The sequence below is a fragment of the Pseudophryne corroboree genome, chromosome 9 (genome assembly GCF_028390025.1).
Source record: "Pseudophryne corroboree isolate aPseCor3 chromosome 9, aPseCor3.hap2, whole genome shotgun sequence".
Lineage (NCBI taxonomy): Eukaryota > Metazoa > Chordata > Amphibia > Anura > Myobatrachidae > Pseudophryne > Pseudophryne corroboree.
Window position 1 is genome coordinate 122,935,037 of NC_086452.1, and position 25,863 is coordinate 122,960,899.

The 25,863-nt window shown below is 47.4% G+C and overlaps 1 long non-coding RNA gene across 2 annotated transcripts in view; it reads left to right on the forward strand.

Annotated features, from left to right (window-relative positions):
- Positions 1 to 25,863, forward strand: part of LOC134956774 (uncharacterized) — a 142,439-nt gene that overhangs the window by 16,515 nt on the left and 100,061 nt on the right. Inside the window, exon 1 of one of the 2 annotated variants that reach the window (XR_010186162.1) lies at positions 23,899 to 24,133. The exons of the other annotated variant lie outside the window; for it this stretch is intronic. This is a non-coding gene — a long non-coding RNA (uncharacterized LOC134956774). Of the gene's footprint in view, positions 1 to 23,898; positions 24,134 to 25,863 lie in introns of those variants that run through there. 2 annotated transcript variants of the gene reach the window in all.

Consider the following 25,863-nt stretch of genomic DNA (forward strand, 5'->3'; position numbering starts at 1 on the left):
ATGGCGTCCCGTCTGAACAAAAAACGGGACAGGTATTGCGCCAGGTTAAGAGACCCTCAGGCAATAGCTGTGGACGTTCTGGTAACACCGTGGGTGTACCAGTCGGTGTATGTGTTCCATCCTCTGCTTTTCATACCTAAGGTACTGAGAATTATAAGACGTAGAGGAGTAAGAACTATACTCATGGCTCCGGATTGGCCAAGAAGGACTTGGTACCCGGAACTTCAAGAGATGCTCACAGAGGACTTATGGCCTCTGCCGCTAAGAAGGGACTTGTTTCAGCAAGTACCATGTCTGTTCCAAGACTTACCGCAGCTGCGTTTGACGGCATGGCGGTGGAACGCCGGATCCTAAGGGATAAGGCATTCAGGAAGAGGTCATTCCTACCCTGGTCAAAGCCAGAAAGGAGGTGACCGCACAACATTATCACCACATGTGGCGAAAATATGTTGCGTGGTGTGAGGCCAGGAAGGCCCCACGAAGAAATTTCAACTCGGTCGATTCCTGCATTTCCTGCAAACAGGAGTGTCTATGGGCCTCAAATTGGGGTCCATTAAGGTTCAAATTTCGGCCCTGTCGATTTTTCTTCCAGAAAGAATTGGCTTCAGTTCCTGAAGTCCAGAAGTTTGTCAAGGGAGTATTGCATATACAACCCCCTTTTGTGCCTCCAGTGGCACTGTGGGATCTCAACGTAGTTCTGGGATTCCTCAAAACACATTGGTTTAAAACCAGTCAAATCTGTGGATTTGAAGCATCTCACATGAAAAGTGAACATGCTCTTGGACCTGGCCTGGACCAGGCGAGTGTCAAATTGGTGGGTTTTTTCTCAAAAAAGCCCATATCTGTTTGTCCATTCGGACAGGGCAGAGCTGCGGACTCGTCCCCAGTTCTCTCCCTAAGGTGGTGTCAGTGTTTCACCTGAACCAGCTTATTGTGGTGTCTTGCGCCTACTAGGGACTTGGAGGACTCCAAGTTGCTAGATGTGGTCAGGGCCCTGAAAATATAGGTTCCAGGACGGCTGGAGTCAGGAAAACTGACTTGCTGTTATCCTGTATGCACCCAACAAACTGGGTGCTCTTGCTTCTAAGCAGACTTTTGCTAGTTGGATGTGTAATACAATTCAGCTTGCACATTCTGTGGCAGGCCTGCCACAGCCAAAATATGTAAATGCCCATTCCACAAGGAAGGTGGGCTCATCTTGGGCGGCTGCCCGAGGGGTCTCGGCTTTACAACTTTGCCGAGCGGCTATTTAGTCAGGGGCAAACACGTTTGTAAAATCCTACAAATTTGATAACCTGGCTTAGGAGGACCTGGAGTTCTCTCATTCGGTGCTGCAGAGTCATCCGCACTCTCCCGCCCGTTTGGGAGCTTTGGTATAATCCCCATGGTCCTTTCAGGAACCCCAGCATCCACTAGGACGATAGAGAAAATAAGAATTTACTTACCGATAATTCTATTTCTCGGAGTCCGTAGTGGATGCTGGGCGCCCATCCCAAGTGCGGATTATCTGCAATACTTGTACATAGTTACAAAAATCGGGTTATTATTGTTGTGAGCCATCTTTCAGAGGCTCCGCTGTTATCATACTGTTAACTGGGTTCAGATCACAGGTTGTACAGTGTGATTGGTGTGGCTGGTATGAGTCTTACCCGGGATTCATAAATCCTTCCTTATTGTGTACGCTCGTCCGGGCACAGTATCCTAACTGAGGCTTGGAGGAGGGTCATAGGGGGAGGAGCCAGTGCACACCACCTGATCCTAAAGCTTTACTTTTTGTGCCCTGTCTCCTGCGGAGCCGCTATTCCCCCTTGGTCCTTTCAGGAACCCCAGCATCCACTACGGACTCCGAGAAATAGAATTATCGGTAAGTAAATTCTTATTTTTTTTTTGTTCTCACCTTATATCACACCTTCACATTTAAGTTTTATTTCACTCTAGTTAGCCCCTTAGTGGACTTTTTTGTAAATATTTCAAACATTATACCAGCCAGTAGGATGAGAATATGTAAACAGCTGAATTTATTTTAATATTGAAGACATTAAAAGTGTATTTTATACCAATAACAGAAAAATGTTCACCCAATAAATCCAAACCTTTTCTTTCTTCTTTTAAATTTGGTTCATTGCATATTGGTGGGTAGCACTTGATCTTCTAAGATGATGTACTAAAATACAGAGTGTATACACTCCAACACACATAGTTAATCAAAAAGATCAATATATTTTTCTAATAATCATAAGATCTTGTGCGGAAACTCCCCCCTTTCCCCTTTCCCTTTCCTTGTCAAAAAAATTATAAAAAAATAATATATATATATTTGAGAGGAGCGGGTTCGGTTCTCAGAGACCGTACTTCACCATTCGAGTCTGGATCCGAGTCAGGCTCGGGTTTTACCACCTGATTTGGAAACCAGAACGAGGCAAAACGTCATCATCCCGCTGTTTGGATTCCATATAAGGAGCCGCATGTCCCCGCCATTTTCATTCCGGCATTGGAGAGTGTAGAGAGAGGACGTGTCTCTCGGACAGTGGATCTATAAAGTGTGGGACTCTTGGTGTGCCATCCTGTGAAATATCCTTCCATAACTCCCTCATCTGTGCGCTGGAGCCTGTGCCATCTGGACCACCACTAAGGGAAATACTCAATCTCTGCTTGCTAATATTGTGGAATTAGACGGTCCCACCAGCATTAAGGTCCACCTACCACTGGATAACTACTGCCATCGTCCCAAGTGTCCAATACAACCAAAAGACCTTTTGGCTCCGTTTCTCATGCCAATTTATTAAAAATTTTTTCTGTTTTTATTGGTAATTTCTCTGGCGTCCTAGTGGATGCTGGGTACTCCGTAAGGACCATGGGGAATAGACGGGCTCCGCAGGAGACTGGGCACTTCTTTAAAGAAAAGATTAGGTACTACATCTGGTGTGCACTGGCTCCTCCCTCTATGCCCCTCCTCCAGACCTCAGTTAGAATCTGTGCCCGGCCTGAGCTGGATGCACTTAGTGTGCTCTCCTGAGTTCACTATAAAGAAAAGTATTTGTTAGGTTTTTTTATTTTCAGTGAGATCTGCTGGCAACAGACTCACTGCTACGTGGGACTTAGGGGAGAGAAGCAAACCTACCTGCTTGCAGCTAGCTTGTGCTTCTAGGCTACTGGACACCATTAGCTCCAGAGGGATTGAACACAGGGCCCGACCTCGATCGTCCGTTCCCAGAGCCGCGCCGCCGTCCCCCTTGCAGAGCCAGAAGATGGAAGAAACCAGAGAAAATCGGCGGCTGAAGACTCCGGTCTTCAATAAGGTAGCGCACAGCACTGCAGCTGTGCGCCATTGCTCCCACAGCACACCACACGCTCCGGTCACTGGTGGGTGCAGGGCGCTCAGGGGGGGCGCCCTGGGCTGCAATTAATATACCTTTTGGCACAAAAAAGCACATAATACAGTGTATAACACTGTATATGTGCAGAAACCCCCGCCATTAACGTTATAAAGAGCGGGAGAAGCCCGCCGCTGAAGGGGCGGGGCTATCTTCCTCAGCACAGCCAGCGCCATTTTCTCTTCACAGCTCCGCTGGAAGGACGCTCCCCAGGCTCTCCCCTGCAGCATACAACTACAGAAAGGGTAAAAAAGAGAGGGGGGGGCACATAAATTTAGGCGCAAATTGTGATATAAGCAGCTATAGGTGGAATATTCACTTTGTGTATAGTGTATATCCCTCTGTTATATAGCGCTCTGGTGTGTGCTGGCATACTCTCTCTCTGTCTCCCCAAAGGACTTTGTGGGGTCCTGTCCTCAGTCAGAGCATTCCCTCTGTGTGTGTGCGGTGTGTCGGTACGGCTGTGTCGACATGTTTGATGAGGACGCTTACGTGGAGGTGGAGCAGGTGCCGATATGTGTGATATCGCCCCCCTGCGGGGCCGACACCTGAGTGGATGGATATGTGGAAGGTATTAACCGACAGTGTCAACTCCTTGCATAAAAGGTTCGATGACGCAGCTTTAAGACAGCCGGCATCTCAGCCCGCGCCTGCCCAGGCATCTCAGAGGCCGTCAGGGGCTCAAAAACGCCCGCTACCTCAGATGGCAGACACAGATGTCGACACGGAGTCTGACTCCAGTGTCGACGAGGATGAGACAAATGTACAATCCACTAGGGCTATCCGATGCATAATTACGGCAATGAAAAATGTGTTGCACATTTCTGACATTAACCCGGTTACCACAAAAAAGGGTATTATGTTTGGGGAGAAAAAGCAGCCAGTGACTTTTCCCCCATCTGATGAGTTAAATGAATTGTGTGAAGAAGCGTGGGGTTCCCCGGATAAGAAACTAGTAATTTCTAAGCGGTTACTAATGGCGTACCCTTTCCCGCCAACGGATAGGTTACGCTGGGAGACATCCCCTAAGGTGGACAAGGCGCTCACACGTTTATCAAAAAAGGTGGCACTGCCTTCTCAGGATACGGCCGCCTTAAAGGAGCCTGCAGATAGAAAGCAGGAGGCTATCCTGAAGTCTGTGTATACACACTCAGGTACTATACTGAGACCTGCTATTGCTTCAGCATGGATGTGTAGTGCTGCAGCAGTGTGGTCTGATTCCCTGTCTGATAACATTGATTCACTTGACAGGGACACTATATTGCTAACCATAGAGCATATTAAAGACGTAGTCTTATATATGAGAGATGCACAGAGGAACATTTGCCGGCTGGCATCTAGAATTAATGCAATGTCCATTTCTGCCCGGAGAGTATTATGGACTCGGCAGTGGACAGGTGATGCTGAATCTAAAAGGCACATGGAAATTTTTCCTTATAAGGGTGAGGAATTGTTTGGGGACGGTCTTTCGGACCTCGTATCCACAGCAACAGCTAGGAAGTTGATTTTTTACCTCAGGTTCCCTCACAGCCTAAGAAAGCACCGTATTATCAAGTACAGTCCTTTCGGCCTCAGAAAGGCAAGCGGGTCAGAGGCGCATCCTTTCTGCCCAGAGGTAGGGGTAGAGGGAAAAAGCTGCACCAGACAGCCAGTTCCCAAGAACAAAAATCCTCCCCTGCTTCCACTAAGTCCACCGCATGACGCTGGGGCTCCACATGTGGAGCCAGGTGCGGTGGGGGCCCATCTCCGGAACTTCAGCGACCAGTGGGTTCGCTCACAGGTGGATCTCTGGGTTCTACAAGTGGTATCTCAGGGATACAAGCTGGAGTTCGAGACGTCTCCCCCTCGCCGTTACCTCAAATCAGCCTTGCCAGGACAGGGAGGTAGTACTGGCAGCAATTCACAAGCTGTACCTCCAGCAGGTGATAATCAAAGTTCCCCTCCTTCAACAGGGACGGGGTTACTATTCCACAATGTTTGTGGTACCGAAACCAGACGGTTCGGTGAGACCCATTCTAAATTTGAAATCCTTGAACACTTATATAAGGAAGTTCAAGTTCAAAGTGGAATCGCTCAGGGCGGTTATTGCAAGCCTGGAAGAGGGGGATTACATGGTATCACTGGACATCAAGGATGCTTACCTACATGTCCCCATTTACCCACCTCACCAGGTGTACCTCCATTTTGTGGTACAGGACTGCCATTACCAATTCCAGACGTTGCCGTTTGGTCTGTCCACGGCACCGAGGGTATTTACCAAAGTAATGGCCGAAATGATGATACTCCTTCGAAAGAAGGGAGTTATAATTATCCCGTACTTGGACGATCTCCTTATAAAGGCGAGGTCCAGGGAGCAGTTGTTGGTCGGAGTAGCACTATCTCAGGAAGTGCTACAACAGCACGGCTGGATTCTGATTATCCCAAAGTCGCAGCTAGTTCCTACGACGCGTCTGCTGTTCCTGGGTATGATTCTGGACACAGAACAGAAGAAGGTGTTTCTCCCGGAGGAGAAGGCCAAGGAGTTGTCATCTCTGGTCAGAGACCTCCTGAAACCAAAACAGGTGTCGGTGCATCACTGCACGCGAGTCCTGGGAAAGATGGTACCTTCTTACGAGGCAATTCCATTCGGCAGGTTCCATGCAAGGATCTTTCAGTGGGATCTGTTAGACAAGTGGTCCGGATCGCATCTTCAGATGCATCGGCTGATCACCCTGTCCCCGAGGGCCAGGGTGTCTCTGCTGTGGTGGCTGCAGAGTGCTCATCTTCTCGAGGGCCGCAGATTCGGCATACAGGACTGGGTCCTGGTGACCACGGATGCAAGCCTCCGAGGTTGGGGGGCAGTCACTCAGGGAAGAAACTTCCAAGGACAATGGTCGAGTCAGGAGGCTTCCCTACACATAAATATTCTGGAACTAAGGGCCATTTACAATGCCCTAAGTCAGGCAAAACCCCTGCTTCAAAACCAGCCGGTGCTGATTCAGTCGGACAACATCACAGCGGTCGCCCATGTAAACCGACAGGGCGGCACAAGAAGCAGGATGGCGATGGCAGAAGCCACAAGGATTCTCCGATGGGCGGAAAATCACGTGATAGGACTGTCAGCAGTGTTCATTCCGGGAGTGGACAACTGGGAAGCAAACTTCCTCAGCAGGCACGACCTCCACCCGGGAGAGTGGGGACTTCATCCAGAAGTCTTCCAGCTGATTGTAAATCGTTGGGAAAGGCCACAGGTGGACATGATGGCATCCCGCCTCAACAAAAAGCTAAAAAGATATTGCGCCAGGTCAAGGGACCCTCAGGCGATTGCTGTGGACGCTCTAGTGACACCGTGGGTGTACCAGTCGGTTTATGTGTTCCCTCCTCTTCCTCTCATACCAAAGGTACTGAGGATAATAAGAAAGAGAGGAGTAAGAACTATACTCATCGTTCCGGATTGTCCAAGAAGGACTTGGTACCCGGAACTACAAGAAATTATCTTAGAGGACCCTTGGCCTCTGCCCCTCAGACAGGACCTGCTACAGCAGGGGCCCTGTCTGTTCCAAGACTTACCGCGGCTGCGTTTGACGGCATGGCGGTTGAATGCCGGATCCTGATGGAAAAGGGCATTCCGGTTGAAGTCATTCCTACGCTGATAAAAGCTAGGAAGGATGTGACAGCAAAACATTATCACCGCATATGGCGAAAATATGTTGCTTGGTGTGAGGCTATGAAGGCCCCAACAGAAGAATTTCAGCTGGGTCGATTTCTGCACTTCCTACAGTCAGGAGTGACTATGGGCCTAAAATTGGGATCCATTAAAGTCCAGATTTCGGCCCTGTCTATTTTCTTTCAAAAAGAACTGGCTTCACGGCCTGAAGTTCAGACAACTGGGAAGCAGACTTCCTCAGCAGGCACGACCTCCAGGTTGTGCTGCATATTCAGCCCCCTTTTGTGCCTCCAGTGGCACCTTGGGATCTCAACGTTGTGTTGGATTTCCTAAAATCACATTGGTTTGAGCCACTTCAGACCGTGGAGTTGAAATATCTCACGTGGAAAGTGGTCATGCTTTTGGCCTTGGCTTCGGCTAGGCGTGTGTCAGAATTGGCGGCTTTGTCATGTAAAAGCCCCTATCTGATCTTCCATATGGACAGGGCAGAATTGAGGACTCATCCCCAATTTCTCCCTAAGGTGGTATCAGCGTTTCATTTGAACCAACCTATTGTGGTGCCTGCGGCTACTCGGGACTTGGAGGCTTCCAAGTTGCTGGATGTAGTCCGGGCCCTGAAAATCTATGTTTCCAGGACGGCTAGAGTCAGAAAAACTGACTCGCTGTTTATCCTGCATGCACCCAACAAGCTGGGTGCTCCTGCTTCAAAGCAGACTATTGCTCGTTGGATCTGTAGCACGATTCAGCTTGCACATTCTGCGGCTGGACTGCCGCATCCTAAATCAGTCAAAGCCCATTCCACGAGGAAGGTGGGCTCTTCTTGGGCGGCTGCCCGAGGGGTCTCGGCTTTACAACTTTGCCGAGCTGCTACCTGGTCGGGATCAAACACGTTTGCAAAATTCTACAAGTTTGATACCCTGGCTGAGGAGGACCTTGAGTATGCTCATTCGGTGCTGCAGAGTCATCCGCACTCTCCCGCCCGTTTGGGAGCTTTGGTATAATCCCCATGGTCCTTACGGAGTACCCAGCATCCACTAGGACGTCAGAGAAAATAAGATTTTACTCACCGGTAAATCTATTTCTCGTAGTCCGTAGTGGATGCTGGGAGCCCGTCCCAAGTGCGGAATTCTGCAATACTTGTATATAGTTATTGCTTAACTATATGGTTTTTTGTTCTGAGCCATCAGTTTAATGAGGCTCAGTTGTTGTTCATACTGTTAACTGGGTATAGTTATCACGAGTTGTACGGTGTGATTGGTGTGGCTGGTATGAGTCTTACCCAGGATTCCAAATCCTTTCCTTGTAATGTCAACTCTTCCGGGCACAGTTTCCCTAACTGAGGTCTGGAGGAGGGGCATAGAGGGAGGAGCCAATGCACACCAGATGTAGTACCTAATCTTTTCTTTAAAGAAGTGCCCAGTCTCCTGCGGAGCCCGTCTATTCCCCATGGTCCTTACGGAGTACCCAGCATCCACTACGGACTACGAAAAATAGATTTACCGGTGAGTAAAATCTTATTTTCTCTGGCTGGGTCCACAGGTTATCCACAGAAAAACATTGGGATATGCCAGAGCGACAGCGGAAATGGAACCAAACAGTCACAAGCTTTCTGGCCTCCCAGGATGCATCGGGGCTTCACCATTTAATCCCGCCCACTGACTCAGTCAAATCAGTTTTTGTTTAGTGCGGCAGGAGCCGGACCATGGTCACAGGGCTGCTGCTAATAGCAGCCTGAAGCTTTTATTATTTTATTTTTATAGTCTTACTATGTTTTTTTTTTTCTTCTCTTGAGTGACTTTTCTTAACAGCGTCTTAAACGCATACTAGAAAAAGTCGCTCCAACAACTCCCCACCGGTTGCAACAACGCTTACCTTTGCGGTATAGTGCTGTCTCGACGGGCATCTGTGTCGGATGATTCTAGCAGGTCCAGCAGACGTAACCAGGCTGTGGCCGGAGCATGGGGAGAAGGTAAGGCATCAGTTTCCTCTTACTAGGGGTTCCGGACACTGCTACACTGTATTGGAGGAGACTACAAACAGTGTGTTCATGCGCCGCCACTCTTAAGTGCAACAGTGCTGTGCTTTAGGGATCATAGGCGCAGGACTAGGTTGAGGCCGCGATCCTTAGCGTTTAAGTCAATGGGGGGAGTTAGACGCTCTCCTGGCCGCCCCTCCAAGTTCATGACCAGTTTCCATGCATCTCCCTTCCATGAACTTATGACCTCACTTCCGTCTCAGACGCTACCACGAGGGTACTCGGTTGCAGCTTAGACACTGCGTTTGTGTACACTAGAGTTGCCGCCTAGACCGAGTCGCAGGCCGTAGCATCTGCATACACGTAGCATTCACTGAGCGTCTGTGTCCATTAGTGAGCGTCCGTGTCTCTCAGTTATCAGAGCGGCAGTGTACACCAGTAGTGTATGAATCCACTCAGCGTCTTGTGAGCGTATTGATGGATATGCAAGTGTGGTGAGTCTCCCTGTATCCCACTCTATGGAGAAATGGTTATACAGTACTAAAAATTCTCTCTACTTGTTAGTATGAATTGTTCATTTTTGGTACATATTGCATACGAGACCTGTTTATTACTGTTGTTTTCTGCATGATATGTCTGAAAAACCGGTTAAAAACAGAAATACAATTTTCCTACTTACTTGTAAGTTATTATGATGGTGATTGTATTCTCATATGACAATGTTTAATGTTTTAACATGTGACTGACTGCTAGTATGTGTGCTGACTTTTATATGTTGTCAGTTCTGTTCTGAACCTCAATTCAAGTGCACGGTTGTGGTCAGATTAAACTCACTTCTATATATTTATTTATAGATGATTTTCAGTCACAAATTGTGTAGTCATAAAAACAGATTATTACCATGTCTGTGAGCAGCAAAAGTGACGAGGAAAACTTATCAGGCACTCCGACATCTTTAACATATTTATCTTGTAAAACAGGGTTAATTGGAATAGGCCAGCTGGTCACTTATGAGGGGTTATGTGCAAACTGTTTTGCTTTTCGGCAAAGTAAAAAGCAGGAATTGGTGCAACAACCAAAAGAGCCACCATGGAGTATGTTTGCACAGACTTTGTCTTCAATAGCAGACAGATTAACTCCTGCAGCTCCACCCCAGGGAATAGGTTACACTATTAACCCATACAGCAAGCTCCCTTCCTATGGTTTGGTTCCAGTAGCTTCTACAAGTAACCAGGCTATTAACCAGGGTACAGGTAAGACTAAAATAGATACGGCTATGTTACAGACTACACAGGATGATACAGTATATTCAAATACTCTGTTTGATGATCAGTCGCAGAGTTTCAGCTCAGAGGATGTAGCTGAACTTATTGATGCAATGAAGGCTATTCTCTCTTTGGAGGAATCTTTGGAGGAATCAGTCAAAACAGTGTAAAAATCTAAAGCACCTGTGTTTAAACAAACAAAAACAGTTAAGACTGAATCCCCGGCGTCAGAGGATCTGACAGAAATGATGGAAGAATCCTGGGCGACGCCCAGTAAAAAATATAAGATTCCGAAAAAATTGGATTCTTATTATCCATTTCCAGCTGCGGATTGTTCAAAAAGAGACTCGTGCATAAATCTGCTTTTCCATTGTTATTTACCTCACTAAATGATGTCACAGACAGAAGGGTAGATAGCTTCTTGAAAAATATATTTTCTCTCTGAGGAGCAGTGGTAAGGCCTGCTATGGCTTCAGCCTGGATGGCAAGGGCAATGGTAGAATGGATGGAGGAACAAGAGAATGGCCTCTCCCCTCTTAATAGGGAGCAGGAGTATCATCTGGGCCGTATAAGACATGCTGCCCAATATTTGGAAGAGGCAGCAATTGATATGGGTACGATTGCTTCTAAAGCATCAGCCTTGACAGTAGCCGCTCATAGCAGTTTGGCTACGCACTTGGAAAGCAGATGCAGAATCCAAGAAAGAGTTGGAAGCATTGCCTTTCATTGGTAATATATTGTTTGGGAAACAATTGACAGATATCCTAGAATCAGAAGCTGAATCTAAAAATGTCAGATTTCTGGCTAGTTATAACCCTAACACTAGGGGTTCAAAATTTCGGCCATTTCGATGGCAAGGCGAAGCAAAAGCTAAAGAGGAGTCTAGATCAGCCAGGGGTAGGAAGCAATGGGCTAGTAGAAAGCCAGCTTCCAAGCCTGAACAGAAACCATCAGCCTGAAGAAACGGGCCTCCGCCTGGAGGATTCCAGGGTTGGGGGCCGACTCTTTCATTTTGCACATATATGGCAACAGTCGACGACAGATGCTTGGGTGCAGAAGGTGGTATCTCTCGGTTATGGGTTCCCATTCAGGAGGCAGCCTCCTCAAAGGTTTTTTTGCACCAGCCCATCTCATATAGAGTTGAAGGCCAATGCCCTGCAAGAAGCAGTTCAGAAATTGCTTCAGTCGGGTGTGATTGTCCCAGTACCCCCATCACAAAGGGGACAGGGTTTTTACTCCAATCTATTTTTGATTCAGAAACCAAATTGGTCATTCCGACCAATTCTCAATCTCATTTGGATTCCAAAGTTCCACATGGAGACGTTACGCTCCATAGTGTTGGCTATGGAACCGGGAGATTACATGGTATCTCTGGATATACAGGATGCTTACCTACATGTGCCTATAGCACGGTATCATCAATGTTACCTCAGGTTTGCCATCCTCCAGAACAATTTTCAGTTCCAAGCCTTGCCCTTCGGGCTAGCAACAGCACCCAGGGGGCTTACCAAAATTATGGTGGTTATGGCAGCTTATCTCTGCAAGCAGGGGATAAGAATATTTCCATACCTCGGCGACCTGTTAATCCTGGAGCATTCGCAGGAATTACTTTTGAGCCATCTTCAACAGAGAGTAGTTTGTCTACAAAGACACGGGTGGCTCATAAATTGGGAAAAGTCATCTCTGAATCCGTCACAGCGGATGGTTCATTTGGGGGCCATATTGGATTCAGGTCTACAGAGAACTTTCTTACCAGAGAAAAAGATAGTCAAGATGCAGGTCATGACTCAGGTGGCATTGCACACTCAGACAATGTCAGTCCATGCAGCAATGCGACTGTTGGGTCTGATGGTGTCAACCTTCGACATGGTGGAATATGCACAATTCCACTCTAGACCACTACAGCACCTTATTCTGACCAAATGGAATGGAAATCATCTGACAATAAAAAAACAGATGATAAGGTTTCCGGTAAACGTAAGAAGGTCTCTAGCTTGGTGGCTACAGAGGGACCATTTAAACAAGGGGAGACCCTTTTGGATAAAAGAATGGCAAGTCCTGACAACAGATGCCAGTCTTCAAGGCTGGGGAGCGGTACTCGAAAGCCTTTGGTTCCAGGGAAAATGGATCATAAGGGAAAGTCGCCTGCCAATAAATCTGTTGGAAATAAGGGCCATTTATATGGCTCTAGTTCAGGCAAAGGACAGTCTGCAAGGAAGACCAGTCCAGATTCGCTCAGAAAATGCAACAGCAGTAGCGTACCTCGAACATTAGGGAGGAACTCACAGCAAAAGATAGATGGAGGAAGTAATTCCCATACTAAGGTGGGCAGAACTCCATCTTCCAGCATTGTCAGCAGTGTTTGTTCCAGATGTACTGAAGTGGGAAGCGGATTTTCTCAGTCGACACACCATTCATGAAACCGAATGGGCATTACACCCAGAAGTGTTTCAGACTATACAGAACAGATTGGGTCTACCAGAGATAGACCTCATGGTGTCTCATCTAAACAACAAAGTTCCGAGATACGGATCAAGAACAAAGGATCCCGGAGCGGTCCTTGTAGACGCACTGTCAGTAAAATGGAAATTTAATCTGGCATATCTGTTCCCTCCAATCTCTCTGTTACCCAGAGTAGTGAGGAAAATAAAGCAAGCAAAGGGAGCCATAATTCTAATAGCTCCAGCTTGGCCAAGAAGGCATTGGTACACAGATCTACTAAGGATGTCCGTGGAAGCACCAATACTGCTCCCTCAACGTCCAGATCTGCTAATGCGGAGTCCTTGTTGTCACAGCTATCTGGAACGTCTGTCTTTGACGGCGTGGCTGTTGAAACCTCTATCCTAGAAGCTAGAGGATTTTCAAAACAAGTACTTCAAGATTTTCTTCAAGCAGGATAGGATAAGGGATTGAAAGTAGCTTCCTTGAGAGTTCAAGTATCAGCATTAACTGTATGGTTTCAGAGAAAGATTGCCGACTTACAGGATGTGCGTACTTCTTTCAGGGAGTTGTACACATTCAACCTCCATTTGTTCCTCCTTCAGCTCCCAGGGATTTGAATCTAGTTCTTAAATTCCTTCAGGGACCTCCGTTTGAACCACTTAAGAGAGCAGATCTTAAATGGTTAACGGTTAAAGTACTCTTTCTACTGGCAATTGCGTCAGCTAGAAGATTGTCAGATTTAGGAGCACTGTCGTGTAAGTCTCCTTTCCTAAGTTTTTTTCCAGATAAGGCAGTTCTCAGAACTAGTTCTGGTTATCTTCCGAAGGTGGTTTCAAAGTTTCACCTTAACAAAGAGATTGTAGTCCCAGCTTTTCAGGTATCGGGAGAAGCGTCGTTGGACGCAGTCCGAGCATTAAGAATCTACATAGATCGTACTAGTGCCATCAGAAAAACAGATTCTCTCTTCATCCTCTACGGATTACATAGAAGAGGATGGCCTGCTAGTAAACAGACGCTGGCAAGATGGCTCTGAATTGTAATTTCAGAAGCTTATTCTCGTGCTGATCTCCCTACTCCGGCTAATGTTTCTGCTCACTCTACACGTAAGGTACTGTAGGTCCTTCATGGGCAGCACAACAGGGTGCTTCAGCAGAACAGATTTGTAAGGCAGCCACATGGTCTTCCATTAACATTTTCATTAGACATTATGCCTTGGATACTTTTGCCTCTCATGACGCTGAATTCGGGCGAAAGGTTCTCCTGTCTAATCAGGAGCGTCCCCACCACTAAAACTGGCTTTGGGAATCCCAATGTTATCCTGTGGATAACCTGTGGACCCAGCCAGAGAAATATACGTTATGGTAAGAACTTACTGTTGATAACGTGATTTCCACAGGGGTCCCACCCTGACGCACCTGATTTGAGGATCTTTACAATCACTAAACCTCTTCCCTCTTGTATGGAAGGGTGTGTATGTGTGTTGTTATCGCCTGAATAGGTTTCTACCTGATGCTCCTGCCTAATTGCTGTGGAAAGAACTGATTTGACTGAGTCAGTGGGCGGGATTATATGGAGAAGCCCCGATGCATCCTGGGAGGCCAGGAAGCTCGTGACCGTTTGGTGCCATTTCCGCTGTCGCTCCGGCATATCCCAATGTTATACTGTGGATACCTGTGGACATAAGAGAAATCACGTTATCAACGGTAAGTTCTTACCATAACGTATATTTTAATACCTATTGTTTTAATGTCTAATACCATTTATTAATAGGAAATATAAAATAAATATCATACTACTTTTTTACTATACACACCTGTCTGCTTATGATATGGTATCAGAGGCGGATTGGCCATAGGGTTTACAGGGAAGATTCCCGGTGGGCCGACGCACCCATGGGGCCTGTTTAGTTTGAGGACATGTGGTCCTTTTTATAGACATAATGAATAAGATGCAAAATAATTTGCATATATGAAAATGACTTTGCCACTTAGCCTGTGATTGCAGATGATCTAGTGTATGCTCTGTCTGCCTGCTTGGCTGACATATAAGATTGAGTGAATAGTGATTGGGATACGGTTGGTGTAATAATGTTATAGTTTCCTAAATTCTGAAGGTGTATCATATAATGTGCTCATAATATGTAATTTTATTTCTTTTTAACTTCCCCCTTGATACTGGACATGCCCACTATCTGGAAAGTGTTTGGGGGAGGGCGCTGCTGCCATGGCCCATGGCTAGACCTTACACCTCTGGTGCTACCCATGTGGGGTCATTATTACAAATTTGTCCAGGGCCGCTTTTTGTTCCCAATCCACCCCTGTATGGTATTAGCGCTGTTTGTTTGTTTTTGTAACAGTGGTATACTTTGCTGCCATATGTTCACTGTTGCTGTATAATATTAATAACAACAAGTCCCTTACAGTGTTGCTGTATTGTCCTGCATCAGACCAGTGGTAGTGTCCTGTGCATCAGCCATCAGTCATTCCTGTGCCGCATATTGTGTTATATAACTCAAGATAAATAAAGGAGAACAAAAATGTGGAGGATAAAATAGGGAAAGATCAAGAACCACTTACTCCTAGTGCTGAAGCTGCTGCCCCTAGCCATGACATAGACGATAAAATGCCATCAACGTCGTCTGCCAAGGCCGATGCCCAATGTGATAGTAGAGGGCTTGTAAAATCCTAAAAGCCAAAGTTCAGTAAAAAGACCCCAAAAAATAAATTTAAATCGTCTGAGGAGAAACGTAAACTTGCCAATATGCCATTTACGACACGGAGTGGCAAGGAACGGCTAAGGCCCTGGCCTATGTTCATTACTAGTGGTTCAGCTTCACATGACGATGGAAGCCCTCAATCTCCATTTTGCCATTTAATTCCAGTGATATTGCAGTATAATTCCAGGGATTTTGCAGTATAATTCCAGTGATTTTGACATTTAATTCCAGTGATTTGGACATTTAATTCCAGTGATTTGGACGTATAATTCCAGTGATTTGGACGTATAATTCCAGTGATTTGGACGTATAATTCCAGTGATTTGGACGTATAATTCCAGTGATTTGGACGTATAATTCCAGTGGTTTGGACGTATAATTCCTGTTGGAATTGTTTGTGTCACTTGGTTTAGTCATACAGCTACCTCATTGCACCTATTCGACATCTTTGCATGAGGTGCTGTTTGGGGCCTAGTTTTTGAAAAATGCCATCCTGTCTGACACTGGCGTATGAGTCCAGGGGTACTGCTGTATTAGTCCTGGGGTACTGCCGTATAAGTCCACCAATTACAGAATTATTTTAAAATGACAGGGGCATGCTGGAGATGCTGTCAGTGAACCGAACAATTGCGGCCCACTCTCGACATTCAGCCACTGTGTGACTCTACTAGATGGGCCAGGTGGTTGTGTCGCTTAGCTTAGTCATACAGCAACCTCTGTGCACCTTTTTTTCTTCTTTGCATCATGTGCTGTTTGGGGTCTGTTTTTGAAATCTACCCTCCTGTCTGCCACTGCAGTGCGACTCCTAGATGGGCCAATTGTTTGTGTCGCTTGGCTTAGTCATATAGCTATCTCATTGCACCTCTTCTACATCTTTGCATGAGGTGCTGTTTGGGGCCTAGTTTTTGAAAAGTGCCTTCCTGTCTGACACTGCAGTGCCACTCCTAGATGGGCCAGGTGTTTGTGCCGCACACTTGTGTCGCTTGGCTTAGTCATACAGCAGCCTCAGTGCACCTATTTTTCTTCTTTGCATCATGTGCTGTTTGGGGCCTTTTTTTTATATCTGCCCTCCTGTCTGCAACTGCAGTGCCACTCCTAGATGGGCCAGGTGTTTGCGCCGCACACTTGTGTCGTTTAGCTTAGTCATACAGCCACCTCGGTGCAACATTTTAGCCTAAAAACAATATTGTGAGGTGTTCAGAATAGACTGGAAATTAGTGGAAATGAATGTTATTGAGGTTAATAATATCGTAGGATCAAAATTACCCCTAAATTCTGTGATTTTTGATGTTTTTATGTTTTTTTCAAAACTCATCCAGATCCAAAACCAAAACATGAAAGGGTGGTTTTGGCAAAACCAAGCCAAAACCAAAACATGAAAGTGGAATTAGAACCAAAACCAAAACCCAAAACACGAAAAGTGCCAGCCGCACATCTCTACTATATATGTGTGTATATATATATATATATATATATATATATATATATACTGTCTCTCTCTCTCTCTCTCTCTCTCTCTCTCTCTCTCTCTCTCTCTGGATGGCTTATTACTTCTTCACAAGGCAATAAAACTCACCTCATCAGTGGCTTAAGTTATCTAACCAGCAACCAGCATTAAGGAATGTATTGTACTTAGGGGGTCATTCCGAGTTGTTCACTCGTTTGATTTTTTTGCAACGGAGCGATTAGTCGCAAACTGCGCATGCGCAATGTTCACAGTGCGCCTGCGCCAAGTAAATTAGCACAAAAGTTTTGGTATTTTACTCACGGCTTAACGAAGATTTTTCATCGTTCTGGTGATCGGAGTGTGATTGACAGGAAGTGGGTGTTTCTGGGCGGAAACTGGTCGTTTTATGGGAGTGTGCGGAAAAACGCTGGCGTTTCTGGAAAAAACGCGGGAGTGTCTGAAGAAACGGGGGAGTGTCTGGGCGAATGCTGGGTGTGTTTGTGACGTCAAACCAGGAACGAAACTGACTGAACTGATCGCAGTAGCAGAGTAAGTCTCGAGCTACTCAGAAACTGCAAAGAAATTTCTATTCGCAATTCTGCTAATCTTTCGTTCGCAATTCTGCAAAGCTAAGATTCACTCCCAGTAGGCGGCGGTTTAGCATGTGCAATGCTGCTAAAAGCAGCTAACGAGCGAACAACTCGGAATGAGGGCCTTATTTCAGATGATAACTTTCTGTGGGCCGAGATAAACTCCTAGCATCTACAAAATACAGCTAATTAGCAAGATTATAGGCATCTAACCATCGTTTTCCTTGAATTTAACTGATAACTATATCATCCATTGAATTAACTCCTTCAGGACATTCTCAGTCCGGACTTGAGTAAACATTTAAAGTGCACTTTTACAAAAATAAAAGGGGTCATTTGAGATTTCAAATATTTTGAAATATACAGTAATTAATCTGTTGTTAAATTATATTGTCAGAAAACTAACATTGGTTATGTGCGAGTGTGAGTGTGGAGAGTTGGGGGAAGTGATGTAGGTATAGAGAAGCTATAACATGGAGGCCATGTAGCTAGATAGCCCTGTAAGTGACTGCAAGAGAAATACCTTCAGGAAAGGTACAAAGTGGTTACTAGAGGGTTCAGTGTCAGAAAGGGGACAAAGATTGAGAAAGTTTGTCTACAACAGAATACTTACTACAAGTAATAAAAGTCAGTTCCGTGACAAAGGAAGTTATTGTTCATTTACGTTACCTTTTTCTGTTTAATCTCTGTTTTCATTTAAAGGATGAAGGACTAAGAAGGGTTCCTGAGAAAATAAAACTTTCTTTTTTCTTCAATACGTGCCTAATTCTTTTACTAATGTAATTGCTGTTACACAAATCTTGGTAGACAAATTGGAATTGCATATTATCTGACCTCAGCGGATTGTCTCAAGCCTACTCCTGGTGAACATAACCTTTGCAGCTTGGGTGGAGGCACTAAGCATAATAGTATTACACAAGCCCAACAATCCTCTAGTCTCCTGCATACTATAGCTTAACCTATAGCAGCCACCTTTCATAGGGGAACTAGGTCCACCTGGTGCTCAGATGCCCCCAGGTCATAATGTGGACAAGGAAACTACTGGAGGCTAGGCAAGTGCAAGGAAAATTAGCTGAAGTGGACAGCCACCTGGCACGGAGTGGGTTGAGGCTAGACAGACAGGCACACACTAGACAAGGACTAGGCAAAACTGGACTGACAGATACTGGTAAATAGCAGTATAAACACACAGTGGTACCAGGACTGGAAAAGACAAGACTGGACTGGTAGGCACCAGGGACGTGCAGTCGGGGGAGGCAGGGGAGGAAGTGCCTCCCCTGTCATTCATGAGTAAAATTATACAAAGAAGATACTTATGACACATATTCTGTGTCATAAGTATCTGTTTTAGCGTCTATATTATTTTAATAATTTTTCGATTTGTTAAAAAGTTTAAATAGCGTTTTGGAGGCACCGCTCCCGGTGCCTCCCGCTGTCAATAGTAAAGGAGCGAATGCGGGGGGCGGGGCCAAACATCGGGCAGTAAAATCCCATTCAAAAAAGTCATTGAAAGCGGCACTAGTATAAGTGCCTCTTTGACAGGGGCGTGCTTTCATCCCATATGAAAGCACGCCCCTGTCACTAGGAAAGATGTGATTGGGCGGGGGCGACTTTGGGGGAGACACGAAGGCAGGTGTCCACCCTGTCATCTTCTTTTTTTCATATGTATACACATATGCATCCCCGCCCGCCTGCCCACCCTCAAGTCCACTCTGCAGCCATTACCGTTCACTGTGGTAGAGGAGGGCCGAGGGCGCCGGCGGCCAGACAAGTGGATGAAGAGAAATTCCTCTGTGTGCGGCCAGAGAGCCCCCAGTCCCAGAGTCAGCCCGCACAACGCGGCGGATATGCGGCACCACTGAGAGGTGAGCGGGGAAGGGGAGGGGGAAGCGGCCGGCTGTGCCTGTTCCGCTTGGAGGCATCCCCCGTTTCCCCTGTGATGGGAGAGAGAAGGAGAGGGGCTGCCTATGCCTCTGAGACCGGGTCATCTTCTGTGAATGCGGAAGGGGGGGGGGAGAGGGGGATCTGCCTGTACAGTGTGAGGCATCCCCAGGCTGTAACTTGTGTGGTTAGTAGGCTGTCTGCACTGCAGGGATGCCCGATGGATAGGGGGGGGGGGGGGGGTTTTAGGATCCTGGCTATGTCCTGTCACCCACTACCTCCATCACCCACTATCTCCCTGTCACCCTCACCATGTCACCCACTATCTCCCTGTCACCCTGACCATGTCACCCACTACCTCCATCACCCACTATCTCCGTCACCCTCACCATGTCACCCCCTATCTCCCTGTCACCCTGACCATGTCACCCACTACCTCCATCACCAACTATCTCCGTCACCCTCACCATGTCACCCACTATCTCCGTCATCCTCACCATGTCACCCACTATCTCCCTGTCACCCTCTATCTCCCTGTCACCCTGACCATGTCACCCACTATCTCCGTCACCCTCACCATGTCACCCACTATCTCCCTGTCACCCTCTATCTCCCTGTCACCCTGACCATGTCACCCACTACCTCCATAATCCACTATCTCCGTCACCCTCACCATGTCACCCACTATCTCCCTGTCACCCTGACCATGTCACCCACTACCTCCATCACCCACTATCTCCGTCACCCTCACCATGTCACCCACTATCTCCGTCACCCTCACCATGTCACCCTCTATCTCCCTGTCACCCTGACGATGTCACCCACTACCTCTATTACCCACTATCTCCGTCACCCTCACCATGTCACCCACTATCTCCCTGTCTCCCTGACCATTTCACCCACTACCTCCATCACCCACTATCTCCGTCACCCTCACCATGTCACCCACTACCTCCGTCACCCTCACCATGTCACCCACTATCTCCCTGTCACCCTCTAGCTCCCTGTCACCCTGACCATGTCACCCACTACCTCCATCACCCACTATCTCCATCACCCTCACCATGTCACCCACTATCTCCGTCACCCTCACCATGTCACCCACTATCTCCCTGTCACCCTGACCATGTCACCCACTACCTCCATCACCCACTATCTCCGTCACCCTCACCATGTCACCCACTATCTCCCTGTCACCCTCTATCTCCCTGTCACCCTGACCATGTCACCCACTACCTCCATCACCCACTATCTCCGTCACCCTCACCATGTCACCCACTATATCCGTCACCCTCACCATGTCACCCACTATCTCCCTGTCACCCTCTATCTCCCTGTCACCTTGACCATGTCACCCACTACCTCCATCACCAACTATCTCCGTCACCCTCACCATGTCACCCACTATCTCCCTGTCACCCTCTATCTCCTTGTCACACTGACCATGTCACCCACTACCTCCATCACCCACTATCTCCGTCACCCTAACCATGTTACCCACTATCTCCCTGTCACCCTCTATCTCCCTGTCACCCTGACCATGTCACCTACTACCTCCATCACCCACTATCTCCCTGTCATTCTCACCATGTCACCCACTATCTCTCTGTCACCCTGACCATATCACCCACTATCTCCGGGAGGAGGGGGGGGGGACATTAGCAAGAAAATTGCCCAGGGCATCAGGGCCATAGGGGGTAGCGGGCATCAGGGAAGGTGACAGTAGTAGACATCGGCTTAGAGGCGGTAGCGGGCATTGGCTCGGCGGCGGTAGGGATCATTGGCGGGACTCGGCGGACATTATGGCTGTAGTGCCTCACCAGCCACTGACCTCACCGCACGCCACTGGTAGGCACTTGTGAATAGCAGAAGTATGAACACACAGTGGAACCAGGACTGGATAAGACAAGACTGGACTGGTAGGTACTGGTGAATAGCAGAAGTATGAACACACAGTGGGACCAGGACTGGATAAGAAAAAAAACTGGAAGCAAGTGAGCAATAACCGAAAGGCTAGAAGTGATGTTAAGGAACAAACACACACAGGCCAAAACCAGAGAAGACTGGAGAGGCAGAGTTTGTACAGTACTTAGAGTCCAGAGGCTGTACTTGGGAGCAGTTCACTTTCAGATAGACAGCCTGGAGCTTGTGAAACACTGCAGGTAGATTTTGCAGGTAGCTGTTCAGAGGGAAAGCTCCAGGTGCTGCTATGGGAGCAGCTGAGATTACAGGCTGACAGGCTGATGCTCCAAACACACTGCTTGGTGATATTTTGCAGTAGCTGTTCAGAAGGAAAGCCTCGGATAATACAGGTAATGACAAGATTAAACTCAGGAATTGGAGTAAACTGACAAAGTATCCGTGCGGATGCCCCTTGGGACTCATAGTTATATCCACCACCTATGTGCCATCACATTACATGTGTCAGCACGGAGGAAGCACTGAGGCACTATGTGGTGCAGCCTGACTGCTGCGCCTGTTTAGCTCCACAGTAGCAGCCAACGTGGTGTGAAAGGAGGAGGCCACATACTGAGACATCCTTCAATTTTATGCTATATGAATTTAGTAACACTCTCCAGGGGCCGGCATCCCTAGGCAGCCTAATGGTAGAGCTGGACATGATCATAGTACTTCCATTCTATGCTTGCCACTGCACTCTTATTGCGATTATGGTCATGGACCTTGATAAACATCTTGCGCATAGACTTCAACTTGTTTATCACTTGCTGCTGGGATCTTTTTATTCCACGACTTGCCAGTATCTAGGTAATGTTATAATACAAGGTGGCATCCATTGCTGTGCCCATCATTTACATAGAAACATAGAATTTGATGACAGATAAGAACCACTTGGCCCATCTAGTCTACCTCTTTTTTACCATATTTTTACCTCAAACTTTAATTTATCCTTATTTCTTTGTAAAGATATCCTTATGTCTATCCCATACATGTTTAAATTGCTCTACTGTCTTAGCCTCTACCATCTCTGATGGGAGGCTATTCCACTTGTCCACTACCCTTTCTGTGAAGTAATTTCTCTTACGTCCTAGAGGATGATGGAGACTCCGTAAGGACCATGGGGATAGACGGGCTCCGCAGGAGACATGGGGACTTTAAGAAAGACTTTAGGAATGGGTGTGCACTGGCTCCTCCATCTATGCCCCTCCTCCAGACCTCAGTTTACTACTGTGCCCAGAGGAGACTGGGTGCATTACAGGGAGCTCTCCTGAGTTTCCTGATAAGAAAGTATGGGGTATATGCAATAGCGGGCGAATCGCGGCATTAGATCCGCCTCTGTGTGATTCGCCCGCTATCGCCAGCTGCAGCCCTGTCGCCGGGACGCTGGTTTCACTATATTCAATGTAAAACTGATTCGCCCCTCCCGCAGGCGGATCCAGGCCAATCGGCGAGCAGTGGGCGTGCTGAATTCGCCTTCCTGCCCAATAGCTAGGAACGGTAAAATCATGGAAAAAAATGGCGTGGGGTCCCCCCTCCAAAGCATAACCAGCCTCGGGCTCATTGAGCTGGTCCTGGTTCTAAAAATGCGGGGAAAAAAATGACAGGGGATCCCCCGTATTTTTAAAACCAGCACCGGGCTCTGCACCTGATGCTGGTGCCAAAAATACGGGGGACAAAACGAGTAGGGGTCCCCCGTATTTTTAACACCAGCATCGGGCTCCACTAGCTGGACAGATAATGCCACAGCCGGGGGTCACTTTTATATAGTGCCCTGCGGCCGTGGCATCAAATATCCAACTAGTCACCCCTGGCCGGGGTACCCTGGGGGAGTGGGGACCCCTTCAATCAAGGGGTCCCCCCCCCCCAGCCACCCAAGGGCCAGGGGTGAAGCCCGAGGCTGTCCCCCCCCATCCAATGGGCTGCGGATGGGAGGGCTGATAGCCTTTTTGTGTAAAAAAAAAAGATATTGTTTTTTCCATTAGTACTACAAGTCCCAGCAAGCCTCCCCTGCAAGCTGGTACTTGGAGAACCACAAGTACCAGCATGCGGGAGAAAAACGGGCCCGCTGGTACCTGTAGTACTACTGAAAAAAAAATACCCAAATAAAAACAGGACACAGACACCTTGATAGTAAAACTTTATTTCATACGTCGACACACACATACTTACCTATGTTGACACGCCGACTGCAACGATCTCCGACGATCCGAGGGTACCTGTCAAAAAATTATACTCACCTTCCAGCGTCCGTCCAGAGGTCCAGGTCCAGTGGTAAATCCACGTACTTGGCAAAATAAAAAACGATCAGCGAGCCATACGTACTAGAAAGGAGTGTAATGTTTTCACATTACACTACTTTCTCCCGAATGCCGGGACATCACGTGACTCTTGTCACTGATGTCCCTTCAGCCAATCAGGAAGCGCTACTTCCGTGGCGCTCAGCTGATTGGCTGGACGCCGTCTGTATTCTGACAGCGCCTTGCAAAGCCGCTCCATTACTTTCAATGGTGGGAACTTAGCGGCTAGCGGTGGGGTCACCCGCCGGTCACCGCTGACCGGCGGGTGACCTCACCGCTAGCCGCTAAGTTCCCACCATTGAATATAATGGAGCGGCTTTGCAAGGCGCTGTCACAGCGATCAGCCAATCAGGTGAGCGCAACGAATTTGCGCTTCCTGATTGGCTTAGAGACCTGTCAGTGACAACTGTCACTGTCAGATCTTAATCGTGGAAAGGTGACCCATGTGTCAACATGGGACACCTTTCAGTCCGTTATGGAGCGGGTAAATGCGCTTTCTTTTTTTGCCAAGTACGTGGATTTATCTCTGGAGCCTGTTGAGGTGAGTATATTGATCTTTTATTTTCAGGTACCCCGGGATTCTACATGGAGAAGAGGACCGATGTCGGCGTGTGAACATAGGTAAGTATGTGTGTGTCGGCAGTGTGTAATAAAGTTTTACTGTCGACGGTGTCTGTGTCCTGTTTTTATTTGGGTATTTTTTTTTCAGTAGTACTACACGTACCAGCGGGCCCGTTTTTCTCCCGCATGCTGGTACTTGTGGTTCTCCAAGTACCAGCTTGCGGGGGAGGCTTGCTGGGACTTGTAGTACTAATGGAAAAAACAATATCTTTTTTTTACAACAAAGGCTATCAGCCCTCCCATCCGCAGCCCATTGGATGGGGGGGGACAGCCTCGGGCTTCACCCCTGGCCCTTGGGTGGCTGGGGGGGGGGACCCCTTGATTGAAGGGGTCCCCACTCCCCCAGGGTACCCCGGCCAGGGGTGACTAGTTGGATATTTAATGCCACGGCCGCAGGGCACGGCATAAAAGTGACCCCCGGCTGTGGCATTATCTGTCCAGCTAGTGGAGCCCGGTGCTGGTGTTAAAAATACGGGGGACCCCTACTCGTTTTGTCCCCCGTATTTTTGGCACCAGCATCAGGCGCAGAGCCCGGTGCTGGTTTTAAAAATACGGGGGATCCCTGCCCGATTTTTCCCCTGCATTTTTAGAACCAGGACCAGCTCAATGAGCCCGAGGCTGGTTATGCTTTGGAGGGGGGACCTCACGCCATTTTTTTTTCTGATTTTACGTTCCAGCAATAAAAAAAAAAAAATATTATTTTAAAAAATATATAAATAATATTTGTGCCTCCCCCAAAAAAAAAAAAAAAACCTAATCCCTTCTAATATAAATAGATCTACTATTCCCAAAAAAAAAAACACAAAAAAAAACATGTTTAAATTTTTTTTATTGGTTTTCACCCTCCAAAGTGTGGCGGATGGAAAATCGCGAATTTGCTGTCTAAAAGCACTGCAGGCGAATTTCCAAACTTGAATTGAATATGCTGGAGGCGAATTGCAGCATCTGTACCATTGCAGAAAAGGCGAATTCGGAAAAACGCGAATTGAAAAAAGGCGAATTTTGACGGGCCGTTTTTTTGCGAAAAATGACTGCACTGCATAGGCGAATTGATTTTTGGAGGCGAAAACGGCCCGGAATTCGCCTTTTTTGCCGATTCGCCCGCTATTGCATATACCTCTATATTTGTTAGGTTTTTTATTTTCAGGGAGCCTGCTGGCAACAGACTCCCTGGATCGAGGGACTGAGGGGAGAGAAACAGACCTACTTTAATGATAGGCTCTGTTTCTTAGGCTACTGGTCTCACCCTGGAGTTCGTCCCGGAGCCGCGCCGCCGTCCTCCTCACAGAGCCGGAAGATAGAAGCCGGGTGAGTATGAGAAGAAAGAAGACTTCAAAGGCAGCAGAAGACTTCATGATCTTCACTGAGGTAACACACAGCGGTAGTGCTGTGCGCCATTGCTCCCACACACCTCACACATGGCAGTCACTGTAAGGGCGCAGGGGGGGGCGCCCTTGGCAGCAATATATCCTCATTTTCTGGCAAAAAGAAGTATATACAGCTAGGCACTGTATATATAAAGAGCCCCCGCCAGTTTTTTCATTATTTCAGCGGGACCGAAGCCCGCCACTGAGGGGGCGGGGCTTCTCCCTCAGCACTCACCAGCGCCATTTTCTCCACAGATCAGCGCTGAGAGAAAGCTCCCCGGAC